Raw genomic sequence first — 16467 nt, 5'->3', positions numbered from 1 at the left:
CGGATGAGGATTTGATATCATTTGCACACATCTCTTGTGATCTCTCTCCACCTGTTTGGGTTTTGTGGAGAGAGAGAGATCTAAAGGAGAATAGGTTTCTCTAAAGGCTGATCTAGCCTTACCCTAGCTACAGTCAACAAGGCATACCTCGCAGTCATATAATACCACACATATGGGAACGCAATCATATCATGCAATTATCATACAGATACGAGAATGAATGTCACTTAGTCATATAATATACACTGCTATACTATAAACGTTGGACTATATAGGCTACAGCAATATACTTATGCACAACGCAGGTGAATACCCTCGGCATTATATATATAGGGTGACTTTGGACATTCATAGAAATATATATGGTGGGAAGTCATACAATATACCCTCGCAGTCAATGAAGAAACTGCTATCATAACCACAATCCAGTATGGAAGAGGATCCGCATGGTTATAAAGAGGTAAACGCAGTCAATGGGTCAAGTCATTAGGACCTGTTCATGCATCCCTGTTCATGCATCCTCTCACTCCTTTCTGCCATTCCACGTTTGAGTATACCCCAAGAAGCTCACTTATAACCTAAGTAGCCATAGCTGCTGTGATATGGAGACAGCCATAGTCAACCATGAAGAAGAGCCCCAGCGAGGAAGACACCTAGACGCAGAGAGCCAAGGTATATGAGGCCCAGGTAGCCGCAGTCATGACCTCTCATGTATGGGAGCAGATCCACAGTACAGGAAGAATGATGTTGATCTCATATGTCAAGGTGCAGGTTCCCTATGAAACATATATGATAAGGGTTTTGGTGAAGAGAAAACCCTTGCAGCTTTCACTACATAAAGGTCACTTTGAACAGCGTGCTATCTCTACAACCACTAACTCTATCTCAGCCAAATAGAGATCACGTTAAAATGATTATCTGTGTCTTGCATGTATAAATGTTTATGTTGGCATAATAGACACAATTTGAAGATAAAAGAAGATTTGATCAAAGGGTTTCCCACAGGTTGTGGGGTTTGTCCTTGGCTTGTGCCATATCTTGTGTGCTCTTGCTTTGGCTTGTCTTCTGAGTTGTTGATGTGATTGCTAATGTGAAAATTTAAATAAATTGCTCTAGCATAGAACATAACAAAAATTAACATATCTAGACTTTAGATGAGTGAAGATCCACTGGACCTCACCTTGCTACATGAGGTTTCAACAACAAATCAGTGATGAGCTCCTAGGAGACAAACTAGGTCCTCCAAACCTCAACAATGCACCAACTCCCCCATCAACAACAAATCATTAATGAGCTCCTGGGAGACAAACTAGGTCCTCCAAACCTCAACAATGCACCAACTCCCCCAAGCAAAAAACACTTTCCACTAGCCCTTCATCCTGCCAAGAGATTGTGTGGAGTTTTCTTGAGTGTTCTTCATCAACCTCTAATGTTAAGAGAGATGGTTCTTCATCAACTTTAAAAGTTAAGAGAGATGGGTCTCATCCTCAAACTGAGTAGCTCTTGGTACCTCTCTCCATGGCATTCCATAAATTGTACCTTTTATGTTCCTCCATTGTACCTTTTATTCATGCATTGCATTTTTTTTAAAGGGAAAGAGTCTAGTTCTCCAGCATTATATGGACATCATTGTACTCAGTAGTCCCTTTGACCTACTTTGTGGTCAATAGTTAGACATGAATATAATTATATCATCTTATCTTTTCCCTTAGTCTTCCATGTAATTAGAAATATTTAAGATGAACTTCAAAAAGCAAATACTAAAAAAAAACAAAGCTACAAAGAAAATGCTACCACTTCAAAGAATATAGGTAGAGCACATCCTTTGGCTCCTTGGATGGAGCCTTCAAAGGAGGCCCAGAGTTAAATAATTCTTTTTAGTTTCTATATAAAAAATAATAAGCAAAACAGAAATATATTATATATTATAGTTCTACTTTAATGAAGCCTATGGAGTAAACCCAAAAATACATCACCCATCAACCATCGTTGCTTTTAAGAGCATAACCTCCTTGTGCTTATAGTCGAAAGATTACCTAGATTACCTCCATGTAGTCTTTGTGGAAGCAATAATAATAAGTTCCTACGCTAATGCCAATGACCCATCGCACAGGCAAGGCTGCCCGATATTCTAACCTCTACAAACTCAAAGGCCTTGAGAGTGGATGAATGGAGAAATAGGAACTCAAAGGCCTTGAGAGTGGATGATGGGAGGTCCTGAACTTCACTATGGCATTAAAAGTGGATTTCTGAGCATGTTACTCAAGAATGAGAATAAGAAAGAACTAACGATTTAGGAGATTAAGAGCAATTTAGCGGGTTGTATTTTTTCCACATTTACCGAAAACGCTGAAGGGGACAGCTCTACAATGGTGACAATGAAGTCCCACTTTGGAGACCTGAAGATCACAAGCTGTGGAAACCGAGGTATCCTCCCTCCGCTCCTAATGCAGATCCTCCAGTAGTCTTAATTTCAATTGTGCTGTGTCCCAGGAACGGATCGTGGGCCTTTGTGCTTAGATTGCCAAACACTCTTGTTTGTTTGGGATTAGGATGCTAACAGACTGAAAGGATGTCTTGTTTATGGTTAACACGGATATAACTGCATGAATATGCAACTGTTCGTACTCCAAAGAAGCTTATAACTACTTAGGCATTAAGACTTGCTGGCAGGCAGACGAATTCTCATGAATAACTGAATATATAAAGAAAAACAGAAAAGACTTTTACCCTGGGAAAGAAATGGGCACCACAGCTACCATACATGAAAATGCGCAGATGTTTGAAAAAATCGATTGCTCCATAGGAATCGTCTATCGGGGGATATTGCAGGAAATGTGTTTCTGCCATATCTGCCCCTAAAATATTCTATCGGGGGATATTGCAGGAAATGTGTTTCTGCCATATCTGCCCCTAAAATAGCAATATCTCTGTGAGTTCAAGTCACCTACAACAAAGACACCGTATCAATCCATAAGATGAGATTACAAGACATTGGTGGGAACAGTCCATTGGTGACTGGCTATGAATACTGTAGACATCCGAATAAAGACACCCAATGATTCATCTTCCAAAGATGAGATAACAAGACAGGTAATTGGCTATCCATAATTCATTGGACAGTATTGCAGGACACTGCCGTTTGTCAGTGTGTAGTCTGGTGGTTATATGCTCTATTCTGTTTCAAAAAACCAATGCTTATAACTGAACCAGTTGTCCTCGATATATTGAATCTGTTGTACAGGCTTTAAATGCATTTGAGCAATCCTTCATTAAAAAAAGCAAACCCACCCTCTTAGCAGAGGATCAAGATAAAAACCGATGGTTCCAACATGGAAATTCAGAATATTTGGGTGATTTGAAGAAAGAGTTTACTCACAATCAACCATCTTCGTGACAGAGAGTAACAGAGAGTAACCTTCCGTTTTTATAATTCATGTAAACAACCACCCTTTAACTGCCTGAAAGAAATTACTCACGAGAGGCCGAAATCTCCCAAATATTTAAATGCACCCTTTAAAACGAAAACCCATAAATAATAAGCATAGAATGCTCGGCCTGCAGAGTGATCAGATAGACTACTAACTGAGAATGCCATCATCCTGGCAATCAAACCAATAGGGAATCATTTGCTCGTCATTTCACTCCTCCAGATCCACAGATACGCATAAAACCCAACCACAGCAGGTGACACTTCACAGAATAAAGCGTAAAACAACACAGTAAAAGTGAAAGAGATGACTGCAAAATTCAAATGAAAGAAGGAATGATGGCATCAGGTCTCTAAGGTGTGGCATCACGGTATTCAGCCGCAAATTACCCATTATAGAGTTTCTCATCACACGCAATTCATCATTCATCGCGACAAACCCTAAGACGGAACCTAAATTTCACTTCGTTTAAGCATGTACAGAAAATTAAGTCGCAGATTAACAAGGAGAAAGCATTATCATATTCATAGGATAAACTACACAACAGACAGGAAAAGAGTCATGATAAACCCACTCTAAATCAGAGATCATATGATATAACGTCTACAATTGGCATTCCCCGTCAATATGATTTACATTTAATTCTAATTCATTTCAACTTACACAGAAACAGAAGCAATTAAAAAACAAAAAAGCAAACGAACAAGGGTTTTGCCAGATAACCTCGTAGGTTTTAGGCATTGCCCATATCATCCGAGGCATAGTAGTTAAATTGTTTCACCAAATCCTAAAGAAAATGGGTGAAACGAAATATCTTTCACAATCCGTATTACGTTACGGAGAAATTGCATTAAATATAATTTATCATCGGTGTCGAACTATTCAGTGTTCATCGTCAAAATAAATCCTTTCGTCAAAATAAATCTTTCGCCTAACCTTTAGAATACTGAAATGATAAATCCTTTACAATCAGCGTTGAATTGGCATCTCGAATCGACAGAGAGGACATGTATGTTGCCTTTCCAGCCATCTAAATATGCAGGTCTCGTGGTACATATGCCCACATGGCATAACGCGCGCCTCCTCCCCCACTTTGTATTGCTCATGGCAAATTGAACAAATTGAATTATTTTCATTATTGATATGTTGTTCAGAAATGATTACGCGGCGCAGCTGCTGCACGGCAGCTCTATTCGCCGGTCCCATATGTACAGCTGGTTCTCCTCTTTCGATAGGTCCTATTAGTGCAAGTAAAAGTCCTACTACTACTTCTGTCAGGTCACTGTCATCACTCGGGTGATTGGAACTAATGATCCTACCACTCCTCCTGTCATCATCCACACTCCTACCACTCCTCCTGTCACGATCCACACTCCTACTCCTACTTCTGCTCCGAGCATTACTGGGGGACAAGGAGGAAGCGTTTGAGGTACTACCGCGGCTGGTATTCCCTGCTCTACGTGTTTCTCCTCGCCCTCTTTGGCTTTCTCGTTCCATAATTTCGGCTATTCTTCTAACCAAAACGCAGTAGCAGTGACTGCTATTCTTCTGATGTGGCACGAAGGTGCTTCATATATTAAAACAACAGAGTTAAAGATAAAACCCACTAGAAAATCTTAAAACTACTAGCTGATTTACAGAAAATCTTAAAACTACTAGCCGATTTACAGAAAATCTTAAAGCTACTAGCTGATTTAAAGATAAAACCCACTAGCTGATGAAACGCACCAGCTGACTCGCAGAAAATAAATTAACAGAAAAAATCTTAACGGACAGAAAATAAATTAACGCACCAGCTGAGTTAAAGATAAAACGGACAGAAAATCTTAAAACTGCAGAGACAAGGATGAAACGCAAATTTCCACAATGCCAACTTCTTCACCCACTGCTATTCTCCTGATGAGCCACGAAGTGCTTCAGATATCAAAACTTCGGAGTCTTAGAAAAAAATTAATGGACAGAAAATAAATTAACTCACCAGCTGAATTAAAGATAAAACGGACAGAAAATCTTAAAACGGCAGAGAAAAGGATGAAACGCAAATTTCCACAATGACAACTTCTACTGCAGCATGATCGCAGACCACCGACTGCACCGGACTGCTATTCTTCTCATGAGGCACGAAGTACTTCGGATATTAAAACTACGGAGTCAAAGATAAAGACGCACTCGCTGAGTTATGAAAGTAGCTCAGTTACGGACTTAAAATGAAACGCACAATTTCACTCTTTTAGGTAATGCTCATTCATGGTATTATATAAGCAACATTAGAACTAAAAAATACAAAGGGGCCTTTTCCTTAAATTAAAATAAATTAACAATTAAAATAAAATCCATATAACACCTCAATTTACGATGTTTTTGGGCTTTATGTTTTTTATAATTTTTGGTTTTGATGGTGGTATTTTTCTCTATAATCAAATTAGATTTAAAAAAATAAAAAATAAAAAATAAAATTACTTTGAAAAAATAAAAAAATAAAATAACAATTAATAATAAAATAGTATATTTATGGATGGGGACACAACCATGGTAATGGTGGTAACATTTTTTAAATAAAAAAATTGATTAAATTAAAAAAATAAATAAATAAATGTTCGTTGGGGCAGCTCAAGTGGCAATGGCCCTCGAATGAAGTGTCAAGGAAGCGAAAATCTTGGGTGGCAATGGCCCTGAAGCGGAGATCTTGGGGTGAATAACTTAGAGGGTCCTACCTTAGCTTAAAAAAAAAAAAACTAAACAAAATAATAAAAAATAATAAAAACAAAATTGAAATAAAAGAGTAAATTTGAAGATTGATGTTTTTGGGCTCCACTTTTTCACAACCCATGGTTTTGCCCACAGCATTCTTCTCTAATGTATATTATTTAAAATTAGATTTAAAAAATAAAAATAAAAAATAAAAAATAAATTATGAAAAAAATAAAAAAATAAAATAACAATTAATAATTTTAAAGCAATTGAGGTAAAATAGTATATTTATGGATGGGGACACAACCATGGAACTGGCCATCACATTTTTTAATTAAAAAAAATTCATTAAGTTAAAATAAATAAATAAATGAATGAATGTCCACATGGGGCACCTCAAGCGGCAATGGCCCTGGAATGAAGTCTCACCCAACCCGAGATCTTGGGGTGAATAACTGAGAGGGTCCTACCTAAGCTTACAAAAAAAAATTTAATAATAATAATAAAAACAAAATTGAGATAAAATAGTAAATTTGAAGATTGATGTTTTTGGGCTCCACTTTTTCACAACCCATGGTTTTGCCCAGGGCATTCTTCTCTAATGTATATTATTTAAAAGTATTATTTTTTAATGAGACATTCACTCCAATAAAAACTTCGAACTAGATCAAAATAAATGCTAATTTCCACAACAATTATTGTAACCCACAATTTTCATATCCATTTGGAAAAGAGAACCCCTCAATTAAGACTCACTATATCAAGACTTTATAGCTACCTAGATGCATGTCTTCCAAACAAAACTTAGGAAAAATAATTTTTCTCACTTTGTTACATAGCCTTCAAAGACTAGATTTCCCCCAGTTGTTTTGTATGTTATTCATTTTGTTTTATATACTTGAAATTTACTCTTGTTTGTGAAAAGAAATGGGACCACAACGAAAATAAAATCTTCTATATGTAGTCTTATATTTGTTTATATTTTTTTGAGGGCATCTATGTCAACCATTGGTTTAATCTTCAAGTGGAATATGTCTCTGAAATGATAATAACAACTTAGTTTAGATATAATTGTTATTGAGTTTTATTTAGGTGATCTAATGATAACATTAAAAATAGTATAAGAGAGGTATATATTCTTATTCTTATTGGGTTTTACATCTAAATCTCTTGAGTTTTCTCATAATTCTTCAAAGGATTTGGTGCACCACTTACAATATTCCTTACTAATAAAACATGGTTAAAAAACATAGGAAAGACACAACCCATGAGTTCTTCATACATATCTATAGTATATGCTCAACAATAAAAAGTAGCACAAGCCAAAATCACCCAAGGAGTTACATATCATTGACATTAATGTGAATGTGATAATAGAAAGAAATAGAGGAAATAACCCATCATATAGAGAACGAAATATCTAGAACTCCACACTTATATGGATTTAGAAAGAAACTAGGGCTTTGAAAGGACTCGATGCAAGGACTTGCAGAGAACATTTAAAGATTTAGCTTCCAAAAACTCATACATGCATTTTCATCAGCGAGTTAACTTGAATGAATGTGTATAAAGAAAGAAACATATTTAGTAGCTACATAATGTGAAATCCTAGAAGAACATGAACATTTATGAAATTACAATAGAGAGGAGACATACACTAATCCTCGAAAGAAATGAAGGAACCCACATTGATTTTCACTAATATTCTAAGTAACACATACATGAAAGAAGCATACCATTCCCCAAAAATAACACAAAGTTTCTTTCCAAAATCATGAACATGTTCTTCGTTTATCAAAATCACCTATATACCTATATAGGTATCTATAAAAAGAGATAGGCCATTAGCATGATATTCCTTCTTGATTCACATCATCATGTCAAAAAATATCTCAAAACTTCAGCACATGCACAAGTGTTTCGACTAAAATGTACTCATTACAACTCATCAAAGTAAAAAAAACATGTAAAAATAACCTAAAAGTAGTTTAAAATTATAAATCTTGGCATGATCTCAAGAATTCTCAAGGGTGGTTAGATGACAAGGCCTAGTGAGTGGAGGCCAAGGATGACCCATTTCCACCATCGGTGGATTGGAGAATAGTTCACATCTTTCCCATAATGCTTGAGGAGGTAGAGGAGCAACGTTGAACTTATTATAGTTAATCTTCAACTCAATCAACCCAGAATAGTCGATTATGCGATGAAAGGGACTTCTAACCATCCCAAGTAACTACAATTCCCTTTTTAGTAAGTTTACTACAGTGGTCCCTTTCAGAGAAGTTGTTTTCGCCTGGGAGGACCCTCCCTTACTCTTTGATTCAATCATTTTTTGGTTATAATGCTTTTGTGGCAACAGTTCTCCACGAGACCACCAAAGATTACGCAACACAACATGCGAGATTCTATCAAATTCTTCATTGAAAGAAGCCACGTCCTTCTGCAACTTAATGAGGTTGTGCTCTTCTTTGACTCAGGCTTCTTCCTTTGAAATCACTTTAAAAATATCCACAACAATGTTGGTCCTATCTATTATATCCATTGGCCTCAACTCCTCTGCAGGCTTCTCACTGAGGAAATGAATAAATTTCAGTGCATATTGGCAGTTCTTTATACTCCTCTCTTTAGCATTTATGATCGAAGGGGTTCACTCTCTGCACAATTTTATTTTTTTCGTGTATCAGAGTTATGTGCTCCCAACTGCTATTCATTTCTTGGATGATAGCATCCCATACCAAGTGCCTCGCTTTGATGAGAAACATATTTCCTTTGAGTCTAGCCTTCAAGTTCTTTATTTCCTATGTAGCGACCTATATATCCTTAGTGACACTTTCAACTTTTATAACCGAGACTTGCAACTAATTTTCCTTCTTAGCTAACTCGGCCCTAATAGAATCCAAATCACTCTTGATCTTCCTCATTTTTCCTTCCGAAAGTGGAAGCTCGGTTATTGCCTAGGTGAGGTGCTAAGTGGGATTGTGAGGATATTTAGGCACTACTAGCGTGCAAACATGGGATGCAATATTCTTTTGCACTTCAGTCACTGTCTATTCCAAGGCTTGTATATCCTTACAATCAACCATCTCCTTCATTAGTGTTTCCTTCTCCAACTCGACTTGGGTTAGTTCCCCTCTCTGGATATGTTCATAACCATGCATCTTTAGCTTTCTTTCAGCTCTTGATTTTCTTGTTGGGTTGATTTTAAAATAGCTGTCACAATTGACTTGTCCTCAAGATCTATTCCTAGCTTAATGATTAGTGCTTTATAACACTCCTTTTGTAATAACAGTGCTCTAGATTTTATCTTTTCCATTTTCACCTTATTAGAGTTTTTCTCTATATAGGTGTGAGCTCTAGTAATTGTCATGAGGTTATTACCTAGATAATTGTATAACATCTCCCCAACTTGCTTGTGTAAGTTGACTTTATTTACCAAAGGAACACTAGTTAAGTGTAGTGAGACATCTAAATTCTTGAACTCAGGCCATGTGGGTAGGGACTGTACTGATGGATGTGGCAGTTTTATCCTCATTTCTTGTTTTTCGAGGTCCATAGAGGCTAGCACTCTAGTGTGGCAAAGGGTTACTTAGAAGCCATATCCCTATGCAGTTTCCCCCAGACCTTCCTATTGTTAACTTGAATAGCCTTTCCTAGAGGCCAACTTGACCCTACAACTTCAACAATGCCTTCGGGATCTCGGATGACCACTTCAATTAAGGATGTAGGGGAGGCTACTCATGGAATCTCTAGATTAATCTAGAAGCATCAGTGTTCAGACACTGATTTCTCGAGCTGTATACCTAATTCTTCTTCTTCGTGTCCCTTTTCGTGTTCCCATTCCTGTTCGAGTCTTGGACCTTGATTTCTTGCCTTTTTACTATCACGTTCTTCCTCCCATGTTGAGTCAATATGCCTCTTTCATGCTCTTCCCATGGTTACTGGGGATTCGGTTTCCATATCTATATTAAGAGACCAAGAATCAAAGTTAGCTTTCCATTCAATTTTAGGCTTGGGATCATGCACATAAGTTGAAGCTTTAATATTTTCTCTGCTTAGGGAAAAAATTCCTTGGGGGTCATAATGCCAAGTGTCTCCCATTTTGAAGTCCATGGATTTGAATAGGGCCTCAACTACTTTGAAGGCCTTACTTATGTTTACCACAAAAGCACCTACACGCTGTCCCATTTTAAAAATGTATCCTTTCTTTGTCGGTACAAAGTGGAGCAGGTCTACACTGAAGAGCTGTCAAATGAGCTCGAGGGTGAAGATCCTCATAGGCACGAACACCCCTAGGTGGTATCAATGAAGTTCACAACTGTAAACTCGAATCTCTATGTAATCCTCATAGAGGTACGAGTCTCCTATGACAATGTCCTTGCTGAGTTGGAGGAACTCTTTTTGCTATGCGAAGATTGTGGGAGGTGGAGTCCCATGGATGACTTGGTATGAAATGGCCATGAAGGTGGACATAAATTGAGAGTACCCACCCAAACCAGGTATTTTTCTACCTGAGATATTCCAGTCAAAGTCAAAATTTTGCTGCTTGTTAGGAGCGAACACATGAAGGTCCACACACTCAAACTCTTTGACATGGGTATATAGGAATAAGTAGAATAGTAAGGAGTACTAGCGAAAGTACTATGGCTATGTGGATGCATGTCTTCCATGCAAAACTTAGGAAAAATATTTTTTCACACTTTGTTACATAACCTTCAAACATTAGCTTTTCCCTGTTGTTTTGTATGATATTCATTTTGTTTTATATGCTTGAAATTTTACCCTTCGTTGTGAAAATAAATGAGACCACAAAAAATAATATCTTATGTATGTAATCTTATATTTGTTTATAATTTTTTGCCTACATCTATGTCAACCATTGGTTTTAACCTATAAAATCATTGGAATATGTATCTCAAATGTTCATAACAACTTAGTTTAGATAGAATTGTTCTTGAGTTTTATTTAGTATATCTAACGATAACATTAAAAATAGTAAAACACGGACCATATATATTCTTATTGGGTTTTATGGTATAACAGAGGTACGGTCTAACAACAAAGCTTCAAGTAGATTGTCTTAGCTAACCAACCTATTTATATAAAACTCGACATCGAGAGGGATCAAATCTCTCTAGGTGCAAACATTTCCTCAAGTTTTTCACTAAAAAAAGAGGTATGTATCAAGAGAGATTTGACCTTTGTTGGTGCTTAACAAATATGTAATTAAATGGATCTAGGTTCACTAATATTGAGGTTTTTCTAGAGTCTAAAATTACGTGAATTGTTTTACCAATTTTCATATATATGTATTATTATAATTATCTAATTTTAAGGTACATCCAAGTGAGACACCAAATTGGTGTATAAGACCCTTATTGTAATATAACAAAACAATGTTAAATAAAATACAATAATTAATAAAAAGAGTTAATAATAATAATAATCATCATCCTTAAAAAAATTAATAAAACAATGAATGAATAAATATTCGTAAAATAATAAAATTGAAATAAATCCGAGAAATATGAGTAGAATTGATTAGTCATATGATTAATGATATAATTTAGAAGATTAAAGTTCCATTAAAAAGGGATAATGTAATTCCGATCAAAATAATAAATAAAATAAATAAATTACATTATATTAAAAAGAATAAGAGATTTAAAAGGTAAGGTAGAAAGGTGTATATTACCATAAAAACACGTGAGCTCGCACAAGCGAAAAGATAACAAAGATAATATCTAGTATACCTATGGGGATAATATGGGGTACAAAGGGAGGTACCCAAGGGAATAATGTATTTTAATAATATAATAAATAAATGAGCCATAGTTATTAAATAAGGTGGTAAACCCGCATTATGCAAGGGACCACAAATAGTTAGGGAATAATGTGATTAGCTCGTTTTATTAAATATAGAGTTTTGAGAGACTCATGGTGATTACACATGGTATTATATGTATGAAACCTATATAGAAGCTTGAAAATGTTGAGTGAGGGATATTGAATATTGTTTGTATTGACATAAATTAGCTTGTGGAGTGATCTCCTTGCTTGAATAGATGTATTTTGTTGCCCTACCTCAAGGGTTTGATTAATAAAGTGAAGTATTTATATCTTATTTGTGTATTGGCTCTTGGATTTATTTTATGAGAGAATTTGATATATTTGCACGTGAGATCTACTACAAATGGTATCTAGATCTACCCTGCAAATATATAAAAGTGAAAAATATATGAGAGAAATAACACCAAAGATAGAGAAATAATGTTAGAAAATGCTTCTTTATTGATAAAAATATTGAGGTAGGGCAACACCATATAATTATTCCTTAAGGAAGGCGAACATGCCTCAAGCCATATGTTTGAAAATACAAAAAAATACTCAACATCCCTCACTAGAGAGTGTCTAGCCTCTATATAGGCTTCATACATACAGTACAATAGGTAATCACCATGGGTTTCTCAATACCATACATCCAATACAATGTACTTATCACATTAATCCCTAACTAATTGTGGTCCCTTACATAATGCGGGTTAACCTTTTATTTATTAACTATGGCCCATTTATTTATTATATTACTACATCCCATTATTCTCTTGTCTACCTCCCTCTGTACCCCATATTATCCCCCCTCGGTATACTACAATCTCAATTGTTACTTTTTCTTTAAATTAGTCTAAAATTTTTATTAAAATTAATTTTACTGTAATTAATTTTGACATACAAATACATGTTGTAAATGCAACAAACTAATAATGAACCAATATATTTAATATTAATAATGTATTAAGATTTTTATTAATATTTAATATTTGGTTTTATATATAGAGCGAAAGTAACATTGCGATAGAGGAGCTAACCTCACTTGATCTTGGGTTTTCAATCTAGGGTTACATTCTTGTTCTAGATAACCTAACTTCTCATGGCCCCCCCATTGCGTAAGAGGATAGGTCTTCATTCAATAATGTGGTGGAAGGATGTAGGTTGAGGCATACGCTTCATGTATCAATAAATTTTGATGTAAGAGAAACTCCAACCATGTTTTGGGATTATAATTTGCTAAAAAAGAGAAGGAAAAGGAAATATCCAACCTAGAAATTGCTAGTGAGCAATGGAAGGGGGCCACAAACACTCGATGATGCCTCCCATAATGCACAAATATGCCCAATATTTGAAATCATTTCAAAGATATTATGGGAAAATTTTCAGTACATGAAGCATCACACACAAATATGTAAATTCAATGGAATTTGGTCATCAAAGAGAACAATAATTGGGTGGATTCAGAAGTACTATAAAATTAAAGGGGATATATAACAAAATTTGGGCCAAAAAGTAATTCTCACTAATATTTTCAACAATGTGGAAGACAAGGATAATATATTCCACGGAAGACCATACTTTTTAAAATCGGCATGGTTATATATGAGGCCATGGGAGGAGAGATTCAACACAAGTAAATAAAATTTCAACTTGACGACAATTTGGCTCACACTTACTCAATGTTGCAAGAATTTTGGGGTGAATATACACTGGAAGGTATAGGTAATTATAGTGGGCCATTCACAGTGACATCTGAAAATGACTAAAATGGGGAATTAGACAATCTATGAGTGGCTATGTGTGTGTTTATATTTAACTAAACCACTCCCAAAATTAGTTACCATGAAAAGTTTTAGGAGAAGTTCATAGAGTGTGAACAAATCCTTTTTATATGTCATAAATTTCACGAGTATGATCATTTGTTCCAAGAATTCGAATAAAACCAAAATCAATAGTATACACAAAATTCCTAGTGAGTGGAAGCCGAGGGCTTTGTAATGGTAACAAATAGGAAGGAAATGTTGAGTAAAGGCTCACAAGATCCATAAACTTTAGGGAACACATATGAAAATTGCGACTTGGTTCTTTAGCAAGAGTACGAAAGTAAACAAGGTGGGGGTGAAAAGAGACCATGGTTCTGCCCATCACATTTCTTGATAAAAAAATTAATTGATTAAATTAAAAATAAAAAAATAAAAAACAAAACAAAACAAAACAATAAAAATTAATAATTAACAATTAGAAAAAAATTGAGATAAAATAGTAAATTTGATGATTGATGTTTTTAGGCTCCATGTGTTCATAACGGATGGTTTTTCCCACGATATTCTTCTCTAATGTATCTGATTTAAAAGTATTCTTTTCTAATGAGACATTCACTGCAATAAAAACTTTAAACTAGATCAAAATAATATTGTAACCCTCAACAATTTTTATATCCATTTGGAAAAGAGAACCACTCAATAAAGACTCACTATATGAAGACTTTATAGCTACGTGGATGCATGTCTTCCAAGTAAAGCTTAGGAAAAATAATTTTGCTTACTTTGTTACATAGCCTCCAAAGATTAGATTTTCCCCGGTTTTTTTGTATGTTATCCATTTTGTTTTATATGCTTGAATTTTACTCTTGGTTGTGAAAATAAATGGGACCAAAAAAAAATAAGATCTTCTGTATGTAGTCCTATATTTGTTTATATATTTTTTTTTCTGCATCTATATCAACCATTGGTTTTAATCTAGAAATTCATTGGAATATGTCCCTCAAATGATCATAACAACTTAGTTTAGATACAATTGTTATTGACTTTTATTTAGGAGATCTAACGATAACATTAAAAATAGTATAACACATGTATATATTATTATTGGGTTTTAAAATGTAAGAGAGAAAGAGTCTAACAACAAAGCTTCAAGTAGACTGTCTTAGCTACCGAGATTATATATATCAAACTCGACTGCATCCATTTAATTCTAGATATATGAAGCACCGAGAGAGATCAAATCTCTCAAGGTGTAAACATTTCCTCAAGTTTTTCACTCAAAAAGGAGATATGTACCAAGAGAGGTTTGACCTTTCTCGGTGCTTGATAGATTTCATAAACAACCAGACTTTCCTTTTATATTATACAATAAAATGAAAATATACAACCTACAACAATTTCATTGTAATTTTCTCTTCACTCTCACAAAATCTTCTCTCTCTTTATCACATTGAATAATAATACACACTTGAAATACAATTCCCTCATATAAACTGAGGGTTGCCTTCTAGGGAAGAAAAAAATAAATTAGCATAACTTATACCATGAGATCTTTCACCTAACGAATGACTGAGAATGAGTATGAAATTACAATATTTGTTAGTTCACATGTTAGAAATCAGTCCCAAGTTCACCTCAGACACCTATCTATGCAGTATCACAAATTATTGTTCAAATTATCCCTCAATTATCGATTCAACAACCTACACAAACTATCCATCAGGCATCTACTTATCAAACTAGTCCTACTTTCCATTCTACAACACAAATTTCCATCACAAAAGCTGGTATAGGGATAATGCAAATATCATGTCAAGGTCAAGCTTCTCAAGTCCCACCTTTTCAAGGTCAAAATTTTCAAATCCCACCTTTTCAAGCTCAACCTTTATAGGGGCAATACTACTTGGGTCATATGGGTCAAAGTACACCTTTCTAGATTCAACAATACCTTGGTCATACTTATTAATTTCCATTTCAACCAAAAATAGGTATGACTCACCCTAGTTACCCTAGAGGTATGCAAATATCAACCACACAAGCTATTATAGGATATCCTAGGCATCCTCCTCTAGGGATTGGCCTAAACCTTCAAGGTTATAAAAATCCAAAAAAACACTTCAACCAAAAGTTACCATTCAACACAACCTTAGATATTTCAGATTTATCCCCGCTAACAAATGATCCTATATATTACTGTCCTTTTTGGGAGACAATTCCTACTAAGTTACCGAGTGATATACCAAAATTTTAAGGTAAATCATGAGAATACCCATCAAATCATGTTATGACATATCATATTTTCTATGTGTATAATTCATTGATCAATGATTCTATCAAACTACGCCTTTTCCAACAAACTTTGACCAATTCGATAGAAAAATGGTACATTGAGTTACGTCGCACTTTATTCCATATTTTGAACTCTTTAGCAACAAAAATTTTGACACAGTTTTAGCTACCAATTCAATATGACACTAGTACTGAACTTTTGACTTCCCTAAAACAATAAACATCTACTTACATTTCAAATCATATACATGAATGGAGATGTAGGTGTCATTTAGTCAAGGTTTTTATTCCATATCAGATTTTGGTTGAATGGTTTAGAAAATCATTACCTCCCGATATTAGCGAGGATGTTTCTAAAGGAGGTACTTTAACATAATAGCAAGAAATCTATTGTGTCAAGTACCTAGACTTAGTTTATACTCAATATGGAACCTTGTACAAAAAAATCAAATCCGCAGCACCTA

General features: G+C 35.0%; 2 non-coding genes across 2 annotated transcripts; both read right to left on the bottom strand.

The window, feature by feature from the left end:
* Positions 1 to 3563: 3563 nt before the first annotated feature.
* LOC149164376 (small nucleolar RNA Z102/R77) lies at positions 3564 to 3647 on the bottom strand. Its single transcript, XR_016261042.1, has one exon. It is a non-coding gene; the product is annotated as a small nucleolar RNA Z102/R77 (small nucleolar RNA).
* A 120-nt stretch (positions 3648 to 3767) lies between these two features.
* LOC149164375 (small nucleolar RNA Z101) lies at positions 3768 to 3851 on the bottom strand. Its single transcript, XR_016261033.1, has one exon. It is a non-coding gene; the product is annotated as a small nucleolar RNA Z101 (small nucleolar RNA).
* Between the last annotated feature and the right edge of the window lie 12616 nt (positions 3852 to 16467).

This window comes from Pinus tabuliformis, chromosome 5_1 (assembly GCF_031772625.1).
Source record: "Pinus tabuliformis cultivar Carrire ecotype Pingquan chromosome 5_1, CPIR1, whole genome shotgun sequence".
In the NCBI taxonomy this organism is placed as follows: Eukaryota; Viridiplantae; Streptophyta; class Pinopsida; order Pinales; family Pinaceae; genus Pinus; species Pinus tabuliformis.
Note: the sequence above shows the minus strand (reverse complement) of the source record. Positions and strands in the feature narration are given on the sequence as shown.